A 22668-nucleotide genomic window follows, 5' to 3' on the forward strand; every position below is an offset into this window, starting at 1 on the left:
TTACTTTACACAGCTAATCAATCTATATATTGTATAAATGAGTAATAAAAGTTTTATACTTATTAAAAGTTATCTAATGGCAATGTCATGCATATTACTTTTCAATTATGACTGGAGATATTTTAACATTTTAGGATGCATTTATTTCTCAGTAGTAAACATGCAAAGGCAAATACTGTAAATGGTATATAGTCTTTATGCCTAGATACCAACAGAGAACTTAGATTAATAAATTCAACAGTGCTAAATCTGTTAGATTTCATCTATTGTGTTCCATGTATATAGACTGCACTGTAGTCTGGAATTGCACACAAATAATGCATCATCAATATTTACAAACAAGTCATTCCTGCTGATTATGATGTCCCTGTAGTTGTAAACCCTAGTTGTAGCTGAAAGTGGGATAATTTGGAATTTAATACCTGTGGCATACAATCTCCATTTTTGCATCATATGATTATTTCAGTTCTTTTTGAGCCAAAACTATTGTGAAAGACAAAAACAGAGAATTAAAGACAGGTCAGTCTAAGGGCTGTCCAACATGTGATCATGGTAGTAAGAAATTAATTTTATGTTGCCCAACGTATAAATAAGGGCATGGCATCAAGGTCCAAAGAAGTCACAGTGCCACTTTTTTCTGCCCTTATCAGACCCACCATTGAGTATAATGCCCCCTTTGGCATGTACCTGACCAGACAATGCAACAGTTGGAATGTCCACAAAGGTTCCTTATCAGGAGAATCCAGGATACAAACTGTGAAGGCTGCCAGCCCAGCTAGATAGAATTTTGTAAATAATCCTATGTCATTTATAAATATTAATATGATCCACAGGCTTGCCTTACAAATGTAAGAGAACTATATGTTATGATTAAACTATATGTTATGTGCTGAGCTTCAAAATGTAACCACAGTGCACTCTGCTGGAGAAAAGCAGAAATGCATATGGACTATATGCCTGTGCAAATGTATGTTTTCATAGTAAAAGTTGGGACATACAGAGTTAACTTGAAAACTCTGAGAAAATAAGTGGAAATTGTTTATGACTCTGTTATCTCTGTTTCAGCTCAAAGTAGACCCAGTGTCTAAAATTGTAGGTTTTCCTATTGTCTGGAAACAGAGGTAATTGCAGGCTTCAGATGTAAATTTGTTTAACAGTTTTATGATTCCTAATTCCATGCAAAACTTCTGAAAGATATGTGTTTTTAACAGGGACATGTTAAATTTAAGTTCCTGTTAGCCTGAAAACTAAGACAGTTGTGACAAGAATGATGTAATCTGAGATGACCCAGCAGAAATGGTTGTTATTAATTTAAGAACTATCTCAGAGAGAAAGTCTGTGCATTTTGTATCTTGTTTTGGACCTGAAAACATTCCACTCATCTGCACTTCTCATCTGCATTTGTCTGGCTCTGTAAGTAAGACGTAGATAATAGTATCTCTCTTAGAGATAGATCAGAATGTAGCAAGATTAGTCTAGATGTTTTCTGTATTTATGTGAGACTGTCCTGCAATGTTGTTTTAAAATATTTCCTGTGATTCTGAGCTCTGTGTCACTGTGTTGAATTAATGATTACTGCCTTGTGCTTTTACTATTTATTATTAAATATATTTAAACTTATTAATTGTGGTTGTTTTGTGTAGAGATATTTAAGCTCTTAGTGTACTTGCATATGTATTTGGTGATACTGTATAGGCCACTTCTAAATAGCCTTAAAAGTTCTGGTCACACATCATTTGGATAACAGTAACATTACACAGTATAATTGGTCACCCTTTGTGAAGGGCCTTATAGTAGCTGATAAGTGTGGTTGGTGACAGGTGGTACTACCATATAGTCTCGGCAGAAGGGTGCATAGCTGTTAAACTTGCGCCAGCCTTCCCCAGGAGTGTTTGTGTGTTTGTATATAAATCAAATCTCAAAGTGTGTGCATGTGTGTCAGCTACTTGGGCAGAGTCACAAAGCACTGGCTGGATAGAGAGGGTGCTGGAGGTTTTGGCTTGACCACTCGGCTGACATCTTAACCCTATAGCTGTGCCAGTGGAGAGTCTTATTAGGGATCTGGAGAGAGATGGAGAAACCAGCCCCAGACTGACTGTGATCTCTGTGTGCTCTTAAGGGAAATTTTACTTTACTGCGTGCATACTTGTCATCCTCCCAATGTGCACATCCTTCACTCATGTTAGTGGTGAGGATTGAAGCTCCTTGATTACTGGGCCAGGGCAGGGGCATCACACAATCACATACTCCTATATGGATAACCTTAAAGCTCTGCCTCTATAGTCTATATCCTGAAGGTTACTGAGAGACGATCTGTGCAAGGCACCCTCGGATCCAGCTGTAATGGACTTTTTGTATATCTACAAAATGATGATGATCATCAGAACCACTAGATGTAAGGATTTAAATTTTCCTTGTGACATAAATAAGATGTGTTGGCAAGACAGATATGTGTCTCTGAGGATCCCCAAGCTCTGGAACAGGCTCCCAATCCATGGGAAGCAGACTCCATCTCTAACCATTTTTAAGCATAACCTTGACCAATGGATGGAAAATTGGAAATTCACTGTGGGCATGACACCCATTGTCTCTAATAAACAGAGCAGACAGTAATGCCTAAACTAACCTACCCCTCACATAACCTCTAGAAAATTCAACACTAACATAACTCTCCGAATAAAGGCCCATGATACATAGAGTCACAACAGGGCTGGATTGCATGGTTTGGCTAATAAAGGCTCTGGTGATCATAAGCCTAGCATACACCTTTAACCCTATAACCCTATAATGAACATACAGCCTAATGTTGCTTAATATCAGATGCACATGAAATATGTTATTATAATTCTGTACTGTATGCATAAAGTAGGAAGATATCAACAATGTCTCTCATCCCACCAGATGAAGATCTTTATTACCATGATTCTCTGACTCTGACTACATCTTTGCCACTTTTCAAACAGAAAACTAAACTGTACTTCCAAAATCACTGGCTTTGTTCCTGCTGTACACCTGACTAACCATCTTCTCTCACTCTGTTTCTCCTCCACTCTTTTCATCTCTACCTTATTCAGTTCTGATCCTATTATTTTTCGAGATTTAAGTATCTACATATTCTGTACAATTGTTGCTATTTAAGAACTGTATATTGTAACATTGATTTCACTTTGAAAGTATCTTTCATTCTTTTTGTTTCTGTAATTCTTATTTAGCTATATCTTATAGTAGTCAATTTTTATGTAATGTACTTAGTATATAGTGGAGCTTTTCTCCTCGGGCCTCTGCTGAAAATGGACATGTATCCAGCCAGACTAGCCCGGTCAATAAATGTAAAATAAATAAATAAAAATAAACCATCTGTTCCTGCTTTATTACCATCTGTTCCTGCTTCATTACCATCTGTTCCTGTTTCTAGATAGCAAAATGAAATTATATTTTGCTGTTTTATAATTTCATTTTTTGAGAGTAAGCTGGAGTTAACTAGAATTTTCAGCATGAAAGTCTTACTTTCCTTTATAGAACTGGAAATCGTTTAAAATAATGTATCATCTGATCATCAAGTCTTTTGTATAATTAACACTTATCTGGCACTAAGTGACCTCATTTCTTCTATTAATATTTTGTGGACATAAATGTTAAGTTTATAAATAAACTGTAGAAAACTGGGTTAATGCCTGCACATTGTGAGTGTTGGGGAAGAAATCTCTGCATCATAAGCAAATGGACCAACTAATCTGATAGAAAAATTCATAAGAGCCAATACTGCCTATGCAAAGGTGTTATTTTCTTTCTGTTTGCTTCATACTTCCAGTCCTCCCAGTGCCCCATTCATCTCCAGGTCTAACAGCTTCTCCTTCCAATCCCAGACTTTCTCTTACATGGTGCTGTGGATGGCAAGGAACTTATGGGATTCCTGGGGGGATCATTCTGGTAACTATTTCTGCCAGGTGGATTTTTTATTTAATAACCTGCCTTTATTTTCACTACCCCCTCTCCTGCATTCATCTGTTCTGTCAGAGGACTATCCACCTGCATGGATGACATCTTCCTTCAGAGAGCACCTAGACAAATGCATTCCCCCCACTCCGCAAGGATGGGCACACCTATCCCTCCTGACAGTCCCTGAAACATACAAGGTGCTACTCAAACTCAGGTCACTTCAGCCATAGTTAGGGTTCTATACTTTAACACCACAGCAATGGCAGAGGAGTTATACGTTATCAATAATTTCTACTATTTTCTTTTTAGCAGTCCTTAATCAGAACAGTATCCACCCTTATTTGAAATGGATGAGATCTTGGTTTATATATTCTGTATGTATGCATTTATTATTTTCAGTTCTTAATTACAGATAATTACCTAAGACAATGTTTACATCTTAGCATTAAAAAATTAAACATGCAAATATAGGTATTTTCAGGGTGTCAAAATGACAATTTAAGTTTTTTTTTCACTGCTTGTTCCTACAAAAAGTTCCCTTCAGGAGTTATAATAATAAATATGAAATATGATCCTTTGTCTACATTCCAATCATTTACAATTGAAATGACTAATCCCAGTTACTTTTACACTAAGAAAATGGCAATCTGCATTGCTGACAAGGATAGGTGTACTAGCTAATCTGGCAACAGTGCTGCCCCCTCAATTATACAGTGAGGAGCAAAACAAGCAAACAAAAAACAATCTACTTTTTTGAACTGTAACAAACTGAAGCACTAAAGTTCTTCAGTGCTTAAAGAAAAAAAGTCTTCCCTGCAAGCAGTTGCTAAACTTAATGCCATACACAGAGTGCCTAGTACTTCAATTCTGATAATGAATGCGACACCAGAGATTGAATTCTGATAAGACACCGTACTGAAGACAGATCAGCATCTACTGATTATGCCCCTAGTACTTTGCTCCCAGGGTAGCTGCCTCTTTGCCTCAGCCTAGTTACACTGCTGCAGATAAGTCTCTCTCAACTATCTGCAGTTCACTGTTCATTAACCTGGCCAGCATTAATGCTTGGCTTAAAGTATATGTCTTACAATTAACTTCAATGCTGCCTGACTTCACCAGCTGGGCAGGTGAGGACAAAATACTAACAGAAAGTTCAGGCTTTAACATTATACTGTACTGCAAAAAGTAAATCTCAGCTACAAAAATGCATATCGACTGCAAGATATTTTTGACATAAAAGATATTACCACAATTAAAAACGTCTCTGAGATTAAAGTATAATATTAAGACTTAAATATTCTGTTGACAGATTTACTATTTTAATATTTTAACTAACCTACTTAAGCTCACAGATGGGCCCATTATAATACATCTGAAATGAAATAACTAATGAGAACCATTCTTCTACAATATCATCAAATACGGTTAACAATCAAAGGGTCAACAGTGACATGCTCGACAGCCACCTCCTCGACCATGGTAGGAGCAACTGTCAGAATGTTGGCGTTCATTTGTAAGTCTGTTTAGAAGGACATATACAGGGCAGGGAGTTACAGCATGGATTTCAATTGGAGAGTTCCACCTTAAGGTCGATGTTATTTGTCACAGAAATCACTGTTCGTAGACATGATTTTCATCCTTTTGATAGTAAACCATCGAATACTCTAGCAATGGCAATGCATCACAATTCTATCATACCAATGTCCCTTGCATTTCTTCCCTGCTCTTTTCCATATATCAAAAGCTCTTCTGAAAATTAAAAGAAGAAAAAAAAAAGCAAACCTACTTGCCTGCACCCTTCTTTCTACAACTCCACAAATGATTTCATCCATTAGTCCTTTTCTTTTATGCATATCGTGGCATTTGTACCATCTGCATGTACTATACCATTGCTTCCTGTCTTACAGTATGTTCCCCCTGTATCTCCCATAGAGCTCCCATAGAGCATACTCCAGCTTTTCTGTAAGTCATTCAAGCTTGCTCAGTTTTATCTTCTCTCATGTATTGGATTATCTATTCGATAGTCGGTCTTTCTACCCTGCTCTTCATCCCTAAATCCAATGTGACACTCCTATCTTCACTCTTTACTTTTGTATATCCTCAGTTTAATCTATCTTTCTACCACTAGCACTTTCTACTTGCCTAAGCTTTAGCCATTCTCCCTGACAGATACAAATCTCATTTGTAACATCTTGAAATCTCTTCTAATATTGCTAGACTCTTAGAATACATGTTGTTTTACCAAACTTCCCCTTACAGGTTTTTATCTTCCAGTATAATCTTTTCAGTTTTCCACAATATCCCCCCTTTCCAGGCCTTGTAATATCAACAACCTCACCTGTATACCTGCTCCTTCTCCATCTGCATCTGGCACCAGGCCCTATCATCTTCATTTCAGTTTTTTTCATATCTAACCCACTTCTCTCAATCTGAAATACTGATGTATCAACTCTTACCAGTTATCAGGTACAAATCCCAAGCCTCAGCACTTCTACCCGGCATTCTGCATCTCCTGCTCTATCTGCTATTTCGCCTCCAATTAAACCTTTCACGTGCCTCTTGAACTATCATACCCAGTGAAATTTTAGGCTTCACCAAAAGATGTCCTGTCTGCTTCAGAAATACTGATAAAATCATGATTCTAACCACCTGAGTATGCTCCAGCAGGGTGACACCATTATGCAGACATCTGCTCAACAACTTTTCAACCATCTTTACTAATTTATTCTGCTTAACTAATAATTTCTTTTGAATCCTTGCCAATACTTACAGTCCTAAATACTCTAAGCTATTTAAAATGTTAGAAACTCTGCCTCCTTTTCATTAAGGCTCCAATTGCCTATAGGTAAAGTCTCTAGTTGTATGATATTAAGTATTTACTGGGCTGACATTTTTATGCATGGATGGCTTGTAGTTAGTGCATGGTGTTCGAGGTCAGGTTAATAGTTGCAGCTTAGTAAAGAAGGAAGGAAGGAGCTGGGGAGGGAAAGAACATGAGGTAGTTTAGTAGGTATTTTAAGGAAGGTGAGGAGGCATTTAGTACTTAAAGGCTGGAGAGTAGGATCTCAGTCTTTTTGGCATAGGTGCTTGTATGCACACAGTACAACTGCAGGCACCAGAGTAACTGGCAAGCAAAGCCAGGCCAGACCACAGCAGGTACCAGACAATCAGAGAGAACAGGTAAGTGCTGAATAGTCTGGGGCTAAATAGCAAAGTTATCAACTTTTGAAGGGCAGTGTTAAGTTAAGCAGAAGGTCAGGATGTATGCCACAATGGCAACATAGGCAGGAGTTGCACAGTCAGTCAGGTACATATGAGATTCTTAGAAGAAGAATGGTGGAAGCTTGTAGTAAAGAGATAATTTAGGATAGTTTTAGGTTATGGAAAACTAGTTGCTGTCCAGGCTTTTCTAGATATATGTGTGTGTGCTTTTTGTCCTCACCTCCAGCTATCAGCAATTTGGCATTTTCTCAATACTTAGTGCTTCTTGTCACAGATGGTAGCATTCAAGACCAGGAGCAAGTGGTAGAGGGCACATCCATTTGAAGATAGCTCTGGGCAGCATGCAGCTATAACATTGCCTTTGGAAAAGCATGAAGGTTTAAAAAGCATTGGCAGGGCTGTCCCCTTCATCATTTGTAAATATATATAAAGAAGGTAATGAAAAGAGAAGCGACATCTGTTGGCAAGGTTAAGTGATGCATTTGTGATGGAGTAGTTAAAACTAGCAGGTACCTGGGGTGATGAGGTCTTCTAAAAAGTATGGAGGAGAACATGCCGTGATGGTATGAGTGGGAGGCCCTCACACTCTTCAGCATTGTCAGTGCAGTCAGAGTGGTCTAAGGGGTGACTGGGTGTGTGTAGCATGTGGAGTGATGTCATTGTGCCTTGGGGTGAACTGTACCATTACAACTAAAAGGAAAGGGGATTTTAGTGCTACAGTGGGTACTTCCAGCTGAGTAAGAACGATGCCAACCTTAACAACTGCAATGCTGAAGGAGTTGACAGGATAATTACATACGTAAGCAAAATATGTTGACTAGCAGATAAGGCTGGGAGGGATTCCTGAGGTGGGACATTGCAAAGAAAAGACTAGTTCAATCTTGGCAAGAATAATAGTTCACTGCCAGCTACATACATCACCACTATTCAAAATGTCAGGTATATGGTAATATATTATGTACGTCAATATATATATCAAGAATTCACTATATCAAAAGACATCTGATCAAATACAACTTGTCAATCAACAGAATATTAAACAAAAAGCATTTTATTTTAGGGGCAAGCCCCCATACATACCATACCCACTGCTAGTTATATATACCAGCCTTGAGATCACACTACAGTGGAGAAAGGGCAAATTCCCTGATCCACACTATACTGACATCTCACAGAGAAAAAAGACCTTTTATTTCTAGTTGCTGACTGAGCCTTCTTAAGACCATGAAAAAAGATCCATGAACTAGAACCATTCTTATTTGAGATTTCAGAGTAATCGATCATTGACAACGTGTTTAGAAATTAGTCATTCTTTATTGAAAATAAAAAAAAATGATTAAAAAGGTGATCACTTTCACTCTTGACAGAGTTTCCCTAGATCCCTGGTCCACCTTAATGATGCGTGCTAACCCTAATCCTAAATATGTTCCTGCCCTTAACACTAAAATTCAACTTACATTAAAAAGCTCTTTTGACAACATTACCACTAACACGACAGCTGAGACACTTGCCGTGTGCACTCAAAGTCACACACCCACACTCAAACATACAACACATCTCCTTACCTAAACCTAACCCAAAAACACACAGTCGCACAAAAACTCCCTGATCAAACACTTACCTTTATCTACTAACCAGAACTCACCCAAATCAGTATTCACACACACACTCATTCACTCAACCATTACAGCAGCTGTGTAGCCTTGCATGAATGTGTGTGTGTGTGTGTGTGTGTGTGTGTGTGTGTGTGTGTGTGTGTGTGTGTGTGTGTGTGTGCATATGTGTGGTGTGTGTGTGTGTGTGTGTGTGTGTGTGTGTGTGTGTGTGTGTGTGTGTGTGTGTGTGTGTGTGTGTGTGTATATATATATATATATATATATATATATATATATATATATATATACACGCCAGCTCAAAATTTCACTGCATGTAGCCAACTTTGTGCTCGGACCAAACCAACATACAGTTCACAAATAAGGTCCAGCACATAAAGACAGTCATATGAAAATGTGAATATAGACTTAAATGAAAAATGAGTCAAACAGTCAGATGTAAATTGACAAATGTATCTTTCCATTAATATGGCAGTATTCCCCTTACAGTGGATAGTAAGCATTCAAGCAACACAAACCGGATTTGTCCCCAGTGTCGTCAGTGTGGTCACTCACTAAAGACGCCAGGGGGTGAAACCGGCGGACCTTATTTGTGAACTATATATATATATATATATATATATATATATATATATATATATATATATATATATATGGGTCTACTTCAGTAGACTGAAATCCCACTTATCCGACTTTTGAAACACCGAGACAAAAAACCCAAAACTCCAGAAGACCAGCCGCTTAGAACACCGACAGATCATTACGGGAGAGAAACCACTCACCCAACCTTGCAAACACACTAACACTGAAGCAAAGAAAACCCACCCATGTGGGGGACTTTGCCCCCCATACCCCACAACCCCCTAACTAAATATATCATCTCTGAGATTGCACTGGCATGGAGGAAAGGGTCAAAGGTCAACATGATGGTGAAGTGGTTACTTACCCGTAGTGATCTGAATGTGTTCCGAGCAGTCGGTCTTCTGGAGTTTCGTGTTTCACCTCTCTGTTTTGAAAGTCGGGTAAGTGGGATTTCAGTCTACTGAAGAAGACCCATGTATATATATATATATATATATATATATATATATATATATATATATATTTTATATATATATATATATATATATATATATATATATATATATATATATACTTTCCCCAAAAAAAAATGTTTCCAGCCCTCAAATAGAGGAGACACAGGCAGCTCAAAGCTCAAAGCTCAAGGCTTTAATGTAAAACACGATCTTCCCCTGGGAAGATGGTACTTAAAGACTTGAGCTTGAGCTGCCTGTCTCCTCTATCTGAGTGCTGGAAACGTTTTTTTTTGCGGAAAGTGTGTTTCTTTTCCATGCACCTTTGTCTTGGACCATGCAGTCAGCATTTTGGGTTTGTTTTTTATATATATATATATATATATATATATTTATATATATATATATATATATATATATATATATATATATATATATATATATATATATATATATATATATATATATATATATATATATATATATGGGTCTACATTAAATGATCAAAATTACAAAACTTCAAACTCATATGCCCGGGACCATATGATCAAAGTTTTGTAATCTCGAACATTTAAAAAAAGAAAAAAAAAACAAATTAAAACTCATATATGCAGGGGGGCAAGCCCCCCTGCACCTCCCACCCCCCCCGCTATTAAAATATACCAACTCTGAGATCGCACTATAGTGAGGAAAAAGGAATATTCCCATTCTGTGCTCTATGGAGGTCTCCATTTAAATGTTCGAAGTTTTAGAACTTTGATCATATGGTTTTGGCCATATGAAATTCCGAAGTTCTGAACTTTGATCATATAATTAGGACCCATATATATATATATATACATATATATATATATATATATATATATATATACATATATATATATATACATACATATATAAGGACTGTGGTAGTGAGGGTCGGAACTTTGAATGTTGGCAGTATGACTGGTATAGGGAGAGAGCTAGACAATATGATAGACAGAAGGAAGGTTGGTATATTGTATGTGCAAGAGACCAATGGAAGGGGAGTAAGGCTAGGTGTACTGGAGGTGGGTTCAAATTGTTTTATCATGGCGTGAGTGGGAGGAGAAATGGTGTAGGAGGTATGCTGATGGAACAGTATGCTAAGAGCGTTTTGGAGGTGAAAGAGTGTCGGATAGAGTGATGTTTATGAAGCTGGAAATTGATGGTGTAATGATGAATGTTGTTAGTGCATATGCACCACAAGTTGGGTGTGCGATGGATAAGAAAGAAAAATTTTGGAGTGAGTTGGATGAAGTGGTGATGACTGTACCCAAGGGTGAGAGAGTGGTGATTGGAGCAGATTTCAATGGGCATGTTGGTGAAGGGAACAGAGGGGATGAGGAAGTGATGGGTAGGTATGGTGTTAAACAATGGAATGCAGAAGGTCAGATGGTAGTGGATTTTGCGAAAAGGATGGACATGGCTGTGGTGAATACGTATTTTAACAAAATGGAGGAGCATAGGGTGACATACAAGCGTGGAGGAAAATGCACACAGGTGGATTATATCTTATGTAGTAGGGCTAGTTTGAAGGAGATTGGAGACTGTAAAGTGGTGACCGGGAAAAGTGGAGTTAAGCAGCATAGGATGGTGGTTTGTAGGATGATGTTGGTGATCAAGAAGAGGAGGAGGAGAATGTGGGCAGTGCCAAGGATCAAATGGTGGAAATTGAAAAAGGATGATTGTGAGGTGGAGTTCAGGGATGAGTTAAGACAGAGACTGGGTGGCAGTGAAGCATTACCAAATAGCTGGGTAACTACAGCAGAGCTAGTAAGGGAGATGGCTAGAAAGGTGCTTGTATGGCATCTGGACAGATAAGGATGACAAGAAGACGTGGTGGTGGAATGAGGAAGTACAGGAGGGTATACAGAGAAAGAGGTTGGCAAAGAAGTGGGATTGCCAGAGAGATGTAGAAAGTAGACAAGAATATAAGGAGATGAGGTGCATGGCAAAGAGAGAGGTGGATAAGGCTAAGGATAAGGCATATGAAGAGTTGTATGAAAGGTTGGACACTAAGAAGGGAGAAAAGGACCTGTACTGACTGACTAGACAGAGGGACCAAGCTAGGAAAGATGTGCAGCAGGTAAAGGTGATAAAGGATAATGAGGGAAACATACTCACAAGCGAGGAGAGTGTGTTGAGCAGATGGAAAGAGTACTTTGAGGGGCTGATGAATGAAGAGAATGAGAGGGAGAGAAGGTTGGATGATGTGGGGATAGTGAATCATGAAGTGCAATGGATTAGCAAGGTGGAAGTAAGGACAGCTATGAAGAGGATGAAGAATGGAAAGGCTGTTGGTCCAGATGACATAGCTGTGGAAGCATGGAGGTGTTTAGGTGAAATGGCAGTGGAGTTTCTAACCAGATTGTTTAATGAAATCTTGGAAAGTGAGAAGATGCCTGAGGAATGGAGAACAAGTTTTTTGGTACCGATTTTTAATAATAAGGGTGATGTGCAGAGCTGTAGTAACTACAGAGGGATTAAGTTGATCAGTCACAGCCTGAAGTTATGGGAAAGAGTAGTGGAAGCTAGGTTAAGGAGGGACGTGATGATTAGTGATCAGCAGTATGGTTTCATGCCGGGAAAGAGCACTACAGATGAGATGTTTGCTCTGAGAATGTTGATGGAGAAGTACAGAGAAGGTCAGAAGGAGTTGCATTGTGTTTTTGTAGACTTAGAGAAAGGATATGACAGGGTGCCTAGAGATTAGCTGTGGTATTGTATGAGGACTTTGGGAGTGTCAGAGAAGTATGTAAGAGTGGTACAGGATATGTATGAGGGTAGTGTGACAACAGTGAGGTCTGAGGTGGGAGTGACAGATGCGTTAAAGGTGGAGGTGGGATTACTTCAAGGATCAGCTCTGAGCCCTTTCATATTTGCAATGGTGATGGACAGGTTGACAGATGAGATCAGACATGAGTCCCCGTGGACTATGATGTTTGCAGATGACATTGTGCTCTGTAGTGAGAGTAGGGTACAGGTGGAGTAGACCCTGGAGAGATGGAGATATGTTCTAGAGAGAAGAGGAATGAAGGTCAGCAGGACTAAGACAGAATATATGTGTGTGAATGACAGGGAGAATAGAGGAATGGTGAGGATGCAGGGAGTAGAGTTGGCAAAGGTGGATGAGTTTAAATATTTGGGATCAACAGTTCAGAGTAATGGTGAGTGTGGAAGAGAGATGAAGAAGAGAGTACAGGCAGGATGGATTGGGTGGAGAATAGTGTCAGGAGTTATTTGTGACAGACAAGTACCAGTAAGAGTGAAAGGGAAGGTCTACAAGAGGGCAGTAAGACCAGCTATGTTATATGGGTTGGAGACAGTGGCATTGACAAAAAGGCAGGCAGGAGTCAGAGCTAGATGTAGCAGAGTTAAAGATGTTAAGATTTGCACTGGGTGTGACTAGGGTGAACAGGATCAGGAGTAAGTATATTAAAGGGTCAGCCCAGGTTGGAAGATTTGTAGACAAAGCCAGAGAGGCAAGATTACGTTGGTTTGGACATGTGCTGAGGAGGGATGCTGAGTATATTGGGAAAAAGATGCTAAGGATGAAGCTACCAGGTAACAGGAAAAGAGGAAGGCCTAAGATAAGGTTTATGGATGTGGTGAGAGAGGACATGCAGGTGGTTGGTGTGACAGAGCAAGATGCAGAGGACAGGAAGAAATGGAAACAGATGATCTGCTGTGGCGATCCCTAACGGGAACAGCAGAAATAAGATGATGATGATGATTGCATTACATCTGCAGTTTGAGGCTGTAAGCAAATATGTAGTAAATTAAAATCAGTTGTAAATAGTATATTGTTAAGGTACTGTTGGATAAAAAGGTGCAGACAGGTAGGATTTTAGGTCCTTTATTCTCTCCATTTCAATTATACAGGATTTCACCATTAGAGTAATCCCCAATCCTCAAGAAAAGGCCAGGAGAGTATTATCTGAAATATTACTGCTTCTTTTTGGAAGACCTCTATAAGTAATGGGAAGGACAGGATGCAGTACACAGCTCTAACGATCCTTGGTTGGTAAGATTTGTTACAGACTCAGCTTTTAATTTGTAAATATTAAGGAAGAGAATTGGCCTACGTTAGGCATGTCTCTGTGTGACAGATTTTATTTTGGTAAGACCATGTGCAAGGGTTGTTCAGTAGCATTTGCAACCTTTGAAAAGTTTGGTATGGCCTTGGAGTTGGAGTGAATTTGCAAACAGAGAATTTCCAGTCTGAGGGCAGTTAATTTCATAGATGACTTTTGCAGGTAAGTAAGCGGAAGGAAGGACTGATATTAGACGCGTAGAGATTTTTAGAGTGGTGTGCGATGTTGGGGTGCATCTTGTTAAAGAGAGACCAGACATTTCTCAAGACATTGCTGACATGTTTAGGTTTATTGGTGGGTGTGTCTTTGGGCCTTTTTCTGCAGCCAGAAGATAGGTTGTTTGATTCATATTAGAGAGAACTGAACTGGTAGTTTGTTGAGCAGGTCAGCAATTAAGGTAAAAGAGTTAATGGACTCACTGCGTTTGTTGAACTCTGCACGTCAAGCAAAAGGGCTTAGTAGGTCATTTAGCAGGTCTATATAAAATCTTTTAAGAGGCGGAAAGAAAAAACTTCACATAGTCAGAGTTTCTAAAAGACTTAGGGAGGATTTGTTAATTTACAGTGATTTATTAGTGAATTTTAATGGTGTGACTATGTGGCAGGATGATTCGGTTTCATCAGATGGTTTTCAGCTCTATATTGATGCAACAGGAGAACCGCATATGGGGGCTTATTTTAAGGGCAAGTTATTTTTGTCTGTGACCATATGACTGGCCAGATATAATAAGGAGAGACATTACCATGAGGATGGCAATGGTAGTTTAGCAAGAGAAATTTCTAACAAGATGGTAATATTTTATTCAGTTAATGAATTGGTAGTACAGGTATTGTTAAAAAGGTCTGCATACATTAAAATGGTTCAGTTGCAGTTGAAGACGCTGGTCTAACATATACTTAGTATTAATGTTTCTTTTTCTCCTAAGTATGTTCTTGTTGATAATTTGTATCATTTTTGGTTTTGAAAGGTTTATGCTTTAGCCCCATTCTTTGGGCCAAGAGGAGAAGGAGCTGTCAGCAGCAGTTAAGATGAGTTTCGGGAAACTGGGAAATTATAGTGGGATGGACATTTCCACAGCGGTGGTTGGAGTCTGCCAGAAGTTCTATAGTGATGTACTGTTGCTTTCAGGGATTTTGTGAGAAATTTGCCTGTGCATAGGAAGTGGTCATAGAGATTGGTAGTAAGGTATGTGATAAGTAGATGGTATACTGAAGAGTCAGTGAAATGGAATGTCATTTGTTTAAAGGCACTAAGTACAGCTGCTAACTGCACTCATACGTTTGACTTTAGTTGATTGCTGAAAGGCAAGGAAAGAGTTATGGGTGTCCTGCAGGATGTAGGGTTGCCTATCAGCCACAGATTACTGAAGGAGGTGCTGCAAGCTAACTATATAGTGTTGCCTACCGATGATTTGTATATGTTGTGGGCGCTATTGCTGTTTGTTATTTGAGTGCCTTTCTCCTTAGTGAATTTTTGGGGAGCTTAAAATGATTTGATGTGTGTCTAACAGATGAATGAGTTTTAATCTGGATTTTGGACTCTAAGACACATCAGGCAGACAATAGGCAACAGATGGTATTAAAGAAAGATCATGTGCATGGGCTATGTCCTGTATTATGGGTTTGTTCCGTGAGAAAGGTGACACTCAACAGGCAAACTGATTTCGTTTTTATTTATTTTTTTTTGTTTAGACGGTATGTCTGCATTGGCAAGTCAGATTAATATAGTTCTGGAAAGCATGCTAATTAGCTAGGGTACTGTGTAAAAAATAAATACACAACAAAACAAAATGCTGAACTGAGAGGTTCCATAGTCCAAAATAAAGAATAAATTGACCACACACCGTATAGTGGAACCAATGCTGGAGCCAGGCTGTTACTCTATAGAATAAAGGCAAAACAGTCGTAGCATAGAAAAAACTTTAATATCAGGTTAGCGCATTCACAAAAATGCTTCTTCAGACCATAAAACACAAGAGCAATAAAACCATTTAAATAGGTACAGCATAAATCACTTAATTAACCATAATTGAAAATAATTAACAATTAAAAAGGTACGCATTTAAAACTTGTATTGCTTGTATAACCTTAACGTATACCTTTCACTCATTCCCTCCAGTACAGCTTTTTTGAGTGTGTTCCTTTAACTCTTAGTGGATGTGGCCTGATCCTTTAAAAATTAAGTTATCACCTTATAAGTCTAAGAAATACTCATTGACAGAGGTCAGATATCAATACAATTGTGTTTGCCATCATGAATGCTTCAAAATAAAATATTCTGATACTTTGTATGTAGCACGCTTTTGTAATTATTAATGCAAATATAAACAAGCAATATTTGATGCCTAGTGGAGCAGTAACAGGTAACTGCAGATGCACCTGGAGGCGTCTCTTGGATGTAATGAGTTAAGAAACGGATATAGGGAAACACGATCATTCATCCCCTTCCCACAATCTGCCCTTAGCCTTATAATCCACTTAGCTTTTATGGATTAAGTATAAGTTCTAAGGTCACCTTTCCTATCATTAGGCATTATTTTATCAATAACTATAATTTTAAAGGTGTGTTGTACTCCTTCTGCTAAAACATGCTTCGATAGTGCATTATTCACACTGCTCACCCTGATGCTATACAAATGCTCCTTGATACGATGTTTCAAAGGTCTATTGGTCTTCCCTATACAGAATGATCTACATTGCTCACAGCTGGCTAAGTAAATAACATTTTCACTGTCACAAGTCACTGTGACTGTGAATTTAAAGAAGCGCTCTGTATCAGGATGCTGAAAGATAATAGCAGTGCTTGTGGACAATAATTACAATGTCCACATGGTGAGTTGCCCCTGACCTGTATCTGTTCAGGAGCTCTCATACTTCTGGATAACAGAGGATTCTCTTCATATTCTTATTGTTTCTATAACAAAAAGCAGGTCTATCACCTATTATATCCCTAATTCTGAGTTCCGCTAACAAAATGTCTTAGTGCTTCTGAAAAATCTGAATAATTTCACCACACCCTGCTGAATAATGGATAGTCATAGGTGTGGATCTTATAACTGAAGTTTTATGCTGTCTTTCATGTTGTCCATCTTGCTCAGAAAAGTAGGGTTTAGCTAATCCACTCCTTAAATCCTTGACTTCACAAAAAAGAGGGTCTATATCGCTATTCATATACCCCTTATCCTTAAACTTCACCCTTAACTCATTCAGCTCACTCTCAAAATCTTTACCTGAGACATGCAGCCTGAAAATTTGCATTCCATGCCCTTTGACTATATTACGAAAAATATGTGGGCGATACAAACTTTTCCTGTGCAGGTAACCATTCCCTGCAAATGGTTTTCTATATACCCCTGTATTAATCATCCCTTCATCTGTTATCCAAATTTGTACATCAAGAAAATTCATCTTCCTTGGTGAAAAGTCCATGGTAAACTTCAAGAAAGAGTTTGCATGATTAACATGAACAAAAAATTCTCGTAGTTCCACTTCTGCCCCTTTCCAGACCAAGAAAAGATCATCGGACAAAACATCAATAGACTATGATTTTCTCCTTGAACAAAGTATTGGAAACTATATGCTCATTTTCCCAGAAAGCCTTAACCAGATTGGCGTAGCTATTGGCACTTGACATGCCCATAACTATGCCCTCTCTTTGTGTAAGTAATAACATGAATCAAAGACAAAAACATTATTCTCTAACACTTGCTCCATGAACAGACACAAAAGATCAATAAACTTCCCATCATATGAACTAAACTGTTGCAAATAAGATTTCAGACTCTCTACCCATATTGATACGGTATAACTGCGAACAATGACTGCATGTCCATGGTCACAAATAAAACTCTGGAGACTGGCTAATGTATTTGTGTAAATTGAAATGAATCTTTTAAAAGTTGTTTAGTGTCCCTTAATATATAGGGATTTAACTCTGTCACATGCTGAAGGAACTTGTCTACATAAACTGACAGTGCTTCTGTTGACCGATTATGACCTGAAACTATTGGTCTAAACAGGGGCTTTAGGGGTTGCTTATGAATTTTCAGGAGTCCTGTTATTATGGGAATCAGGGGTTTATCATCTTTAAAATAATTAAACAAGTCCAAACTAATCAACCTACTCAACAAACAATGATTCAAAGTACTTAAAATATATGCATGTATTCTTTCAACTGATTTCAAATCAATAATAGAATATACAGCTTCATTACTCAACATTTCCTTTGTGGCCTGAAAATAAAAAACCTTATCCATAACTATGACTTGCCCACCCTTATCAACAGGGTGAATTACAATATCAGTATCATTCATCAGCTCATTCCAAGCAATAGATTCATCTTTAGTTAAATTGCAGCAATATCCATAATTATAAAACCTCCTATCATTGAACAATGCATATATATGCATATATATATATATATATATATATATATATATATATATATATATATATATATATCCTTTTCACACATACGGCCAAAGGCCTCAAGCATGGGATGTAATAGTGGCATGAAAGTGCTGGGTCTCTTAAAATGCAATACACTTCTATCAGAGTGTGAATTTCCAAACATTAACTTTAATGCAACATTCATAATAAAAAATTTAAGGTCTAAAATAGTGTCACTTAAAATGGGTAGCTATGAGGGTATGACATTCAAACCCTTACTAAGCACGGCTTCTTGACAAACAGTTAATACCTTAGAAGAGATATTCCAATTCAAGGACTGACCACTCTCTGCCATATTTTCTTTATCATATGATTGCCTTCCACATCTGAGCATAATTTCCTTTTCATTCTTCCTCTGCTCATAGACCTGTTCGTCACACCCCAAAAATTCTCCTTAATAGGCAGAGGAAGTCCTGGGAAATCCGAACTATTACAGCAAAGTATATTAGTAGACTTAGAAACTGGAAAGGACGTCTTTCGCTTGACATCAGCTCCTAGGTGGAGTTGCGAAGATGGAATAGAAACTTCTGTTATTGGTCGGGTGGCTCCATCAGCTGCTAAACCCAATTGTCCATTGGCAGCAGCTGTCATCTGTGAGCTTTCCTGACTGAACTCATTTAAATTATTCACAGGCTCCTGAATTGAAGACAATGCCCCCTGATTTATAGTAGCACTAGGGGGAGTGGGTGACCCAATACGTGTATCAGTATTCACATCATTGCACGATGGCTGTTTGGGCCAAATAAAAACATGTCCCTTTTGGAAATCCAATAAATCCATTTTTATTTTCTTTCTTTTAAGTGTTATCAATCTCCGCTCATAAGTAGATACTGAATCTGACAATTCAGACATCTTCCTATCAACAAAAGTTGCAGGAAGATATTCATACAGAACACTAATATCAAGATTGATCTTACTCACTAGCTCTTCCTCTTCTGGAGTGAAGAAATCAATCTTCTTCTTCTGGCTTTTCCTGGTTAGGGGTCGCCACAGCAGATCACCTCTACACTCATGATTGGCAGTGAAGTTTTACAGTGTCGAGTTGCCAGCCCGGTGCCCAGCCTTCCATGGAAGGCACACACATGCATGCACTCATGCCTAGGGTCAATTTAGAGTGTCCAATCCACCTACAGCATGTCTATGGGATGTGGGAGGAAAACGGAGCACCCAGGGGAAACCCATGCAACCACAAGGAGGACATGCAGACTCCACACAGAAGGCACCCCAGTCGAGGATTGAAACAGATAACCTCTTGCTGTGAGGCGACACTGCTAACTGCTGCACCACCGTGGCTGCCCGAGTGAAGAAATCAATCAACAGACTTAAATATACAAAGCTAGTTTCCAAATTGAATTGCTGCCATTTCCGTACCAGCAATGGAAACTGATCAGCATACATGGGCATCCTTAAGATGCGTAGCCCTCACAGAATCACCTTCAGGGCTAAGCAAGCTTTGAAGTGCTGCCTTTGAGTTTGGAGATGCTTCAGCTTATAAAGTTCATTCTCAAATAATTAAAGTCATTAAAAAATGCAGTAGATCAAATTGCCATCCCTAGACGACAGTAAAATAGTAGAGGCGTTTAACTTAACATTAAAATCCGTATCACTTCAAAAACTGGTCTTTACTCAATTGATGATATTTAACAATGCATATTATACCCATCTAACACTTCATAAATTTGATTCAAAAAAGTCACCTAAATGTCCACAGTGTGTAGATCAGACAGCAGACCTGTTACACATGTTCTGGAGTTGCAAGTGCATTTATAAATTATGGAATTCTTTAAAGTTACAACTACAAAAAATGGGTTACCAAAACTCAACACTCTCCTGGGAATTTCTGATTCTACATATTCCACGGAGAATTTGGACAAAACAAAAAGATTGTAATTATGAATATTAGTTTACTAATGAAATTATATATAGCCACAAATTGGTTGAACCCAGCACAGGTGTCGTGGCAAAATTTCAGGCTGTTAGCGATTAAGCATATATTAGCACACAAATTGTTAATTAGAAATAATAAGAAAAGTATAAACAGCATAAAAATTTGGGAACAAATCTTTAATATTATTTTGGCGTAGCGATTCCTATCCACTTTCCGTCAGGACATTCTGTATGTGTACCAACACATTCTTGGATTAGATAGAAAATGTAGAAATAATACAAATTATTGGCTTGAGTTGGTTTATAATTGTCTATTGTAGATGTTTTTATGTTTAATTTTTTGTGATTTTATTTTCCTGTACTTGGTTAAAATGATATTTATTCTTAATGTATTATAGGGAAATTCAAAATGGAACTAAAACATTGGAAGCAATATTGTACATAATGTAAATAGTGTGTGAAATGTATAATGGTTTTGCAAAACAATAAAAATGATTATTGAAAAAAAAATGCAGTAGATCAATGTCAGGATATTGGTCTTTGCTGCCCTCATTAATATAACTATGATCCAATAATGGATTCTCATTAGCAATTAAGCATCTCTTGAATGTTTCATTCACCACTTTTGAACCCAGCAAATTCTTACTTCTCTCTGAAAGATTATAGGGCAACTCTCATCCAGAAGCCAGGCCCTCAGCCATAGTGTTCAGCAAAATGCAGCACATGATAAATACACAAGAAAAAAGCTGAACTGATAGGTTCCACAGTCCAAAATAAAGAATAAATCAACTACACACCATATAGTCGAACCAATGCTGGAGCCAGGCTGTTACTTTATGGAATAAAGGCAAAATAGTCATAGCATATAAAAAACTTTAATATCAAGTGAGCACTTTCACAAAAATGCTTCTTCAGACCATAAGACACAAGAGCAATAAAACTATTTAAATAGGTACAGCATAAATTACTCAATTAGCCATAATTGAAAATAATTAACAATTAAAAAGGTACACATTTAAAACATTTACTCCTTGTATAATCTTAATGTATACCTTTCATTTTAAGAAAGGGATATAGGGAAACACGATCATTCAACCCCTTCTCACAATCTGCCCTTAGCCTTATAATCCACTTAGCTTCTATGGATTCAGTATAAGTCCTAAGGTCACCTTTCCAATCATTAGGCATTATTTTATCAATAACTATAAATTTAAAGGTGTGTTGTACTCCTTCTGCTAAAACATGCTTCGATAGTGCAATATTCACACTGCCCAGCCTGATAAAAATATTTAAATAGGTACAGCATACATCACTTAATTAGCCATAATTGAAAATAATTAACAATAAAAAAGGCACACATTTAAAACTTTTATTTCTTGTATAACCGTAACGTATACCTTTCATTTTAAGAAAGGGATATAGGGAAACGCGATCATTCAACCCCTTCCCACAATCTGCCTTTAGACTTATAATCCACTTAGCGTCTACAGATTCAGTACAAGTCCTAAGGTCACCTTTCCTATAATTAGGCATTATTTTATCAATAACTATAAATTTAAAGGTCTGTTCTACTCCTTCTGCCAAAACATTTTAGCAGAAGGAGTACAACACACGTTTAAATTGATAGTTATTGATAAAATAAGAGTTAGTTGATTGCTAATGATTCTCCATTATTGGATCATAGTTATATTAATGAGGGCAGCAAAGACCAACTACCTGACATTGATGTACTGCGTTTTTTTAATGACTTTAATTCTTTGGAAGATGAACTTTATAAGCTGAAGCATCTGCAAACTCAAAGGCAGCACAAAGCTTGCTTAGCCCTGAAGGTGATTCCGCAATGGCTATGCACCTTAAGGATGCCCACGTATGCTGATCAGTTTCCGTTGCTGCTATAGAAATAGCAGCAACTCAGTTTGGACACTAGTTGTGGATACTTAAGGTTGTTGATTGATTTCTTCACTTCAGAAGTGGAAGCGCTAGCGAGTAAGAACAATCATGATGTTAGTGTTCTGTACGAATATCGTCCTGCAACTTTTGTTGATAGGAAGTTGCCTGAATTATCAGATACAATATCTGCTTATGAGCAGAGATTGCTATCACTTAAAAGGAAGAGAAAAAAAGGGATTTATTTGATTTCCAAAAGGGACATGTATTTACTTGGCCCAAACAGCCATCATGTAATGATGTGAATACTGATGCACGTATTGGGTCCCCCACGGTCCCTAGTGCTACTATAAATCAAGGGAGCAGGAGACTGTGAATACTTTTAATGAATTCAGTCAGCAAGGCTCACAGACAGCAGCTGCAGCCAATGGACAATCATGTTTAGGGGCTGATGAAGCCGCTTGACCAATAACGGAAGTTTCTATTCCATCATCACAACTCCTCCTAGGAGATGATGTCAGGT

At 38.0% G+C, this 22668-nt stretch overlaps 1 protein-coding gene across 1 annotated transcript in view; it reads right to left on the bottom strand.

The window, feature by feature from the left end:
* The window catches only part of OPRD1 (opioid receptor delta 1), an 849205-nt gene that overhangs the window by 3773 nt on the left and 822764 nt on the right, over positions 1–22668 (bottom strand). The gene's annotated exons all lie outside the window — the stretch shown is intronic.

This window comes from Protopterus annectens, chromosome 1.part2 (assembly GCF_019279795.1).
Source record: "Protopterus annectens isolate FY-2018-M chromosome 1.part2, PAN1.0, whole genome shotgun sequence".
NCBI classification, from domain to species: Eukaryota; Metazoa; Chordata; order Ceratodontiformes; family Protopteridae; genus Protopterus; species Protopterus annectens.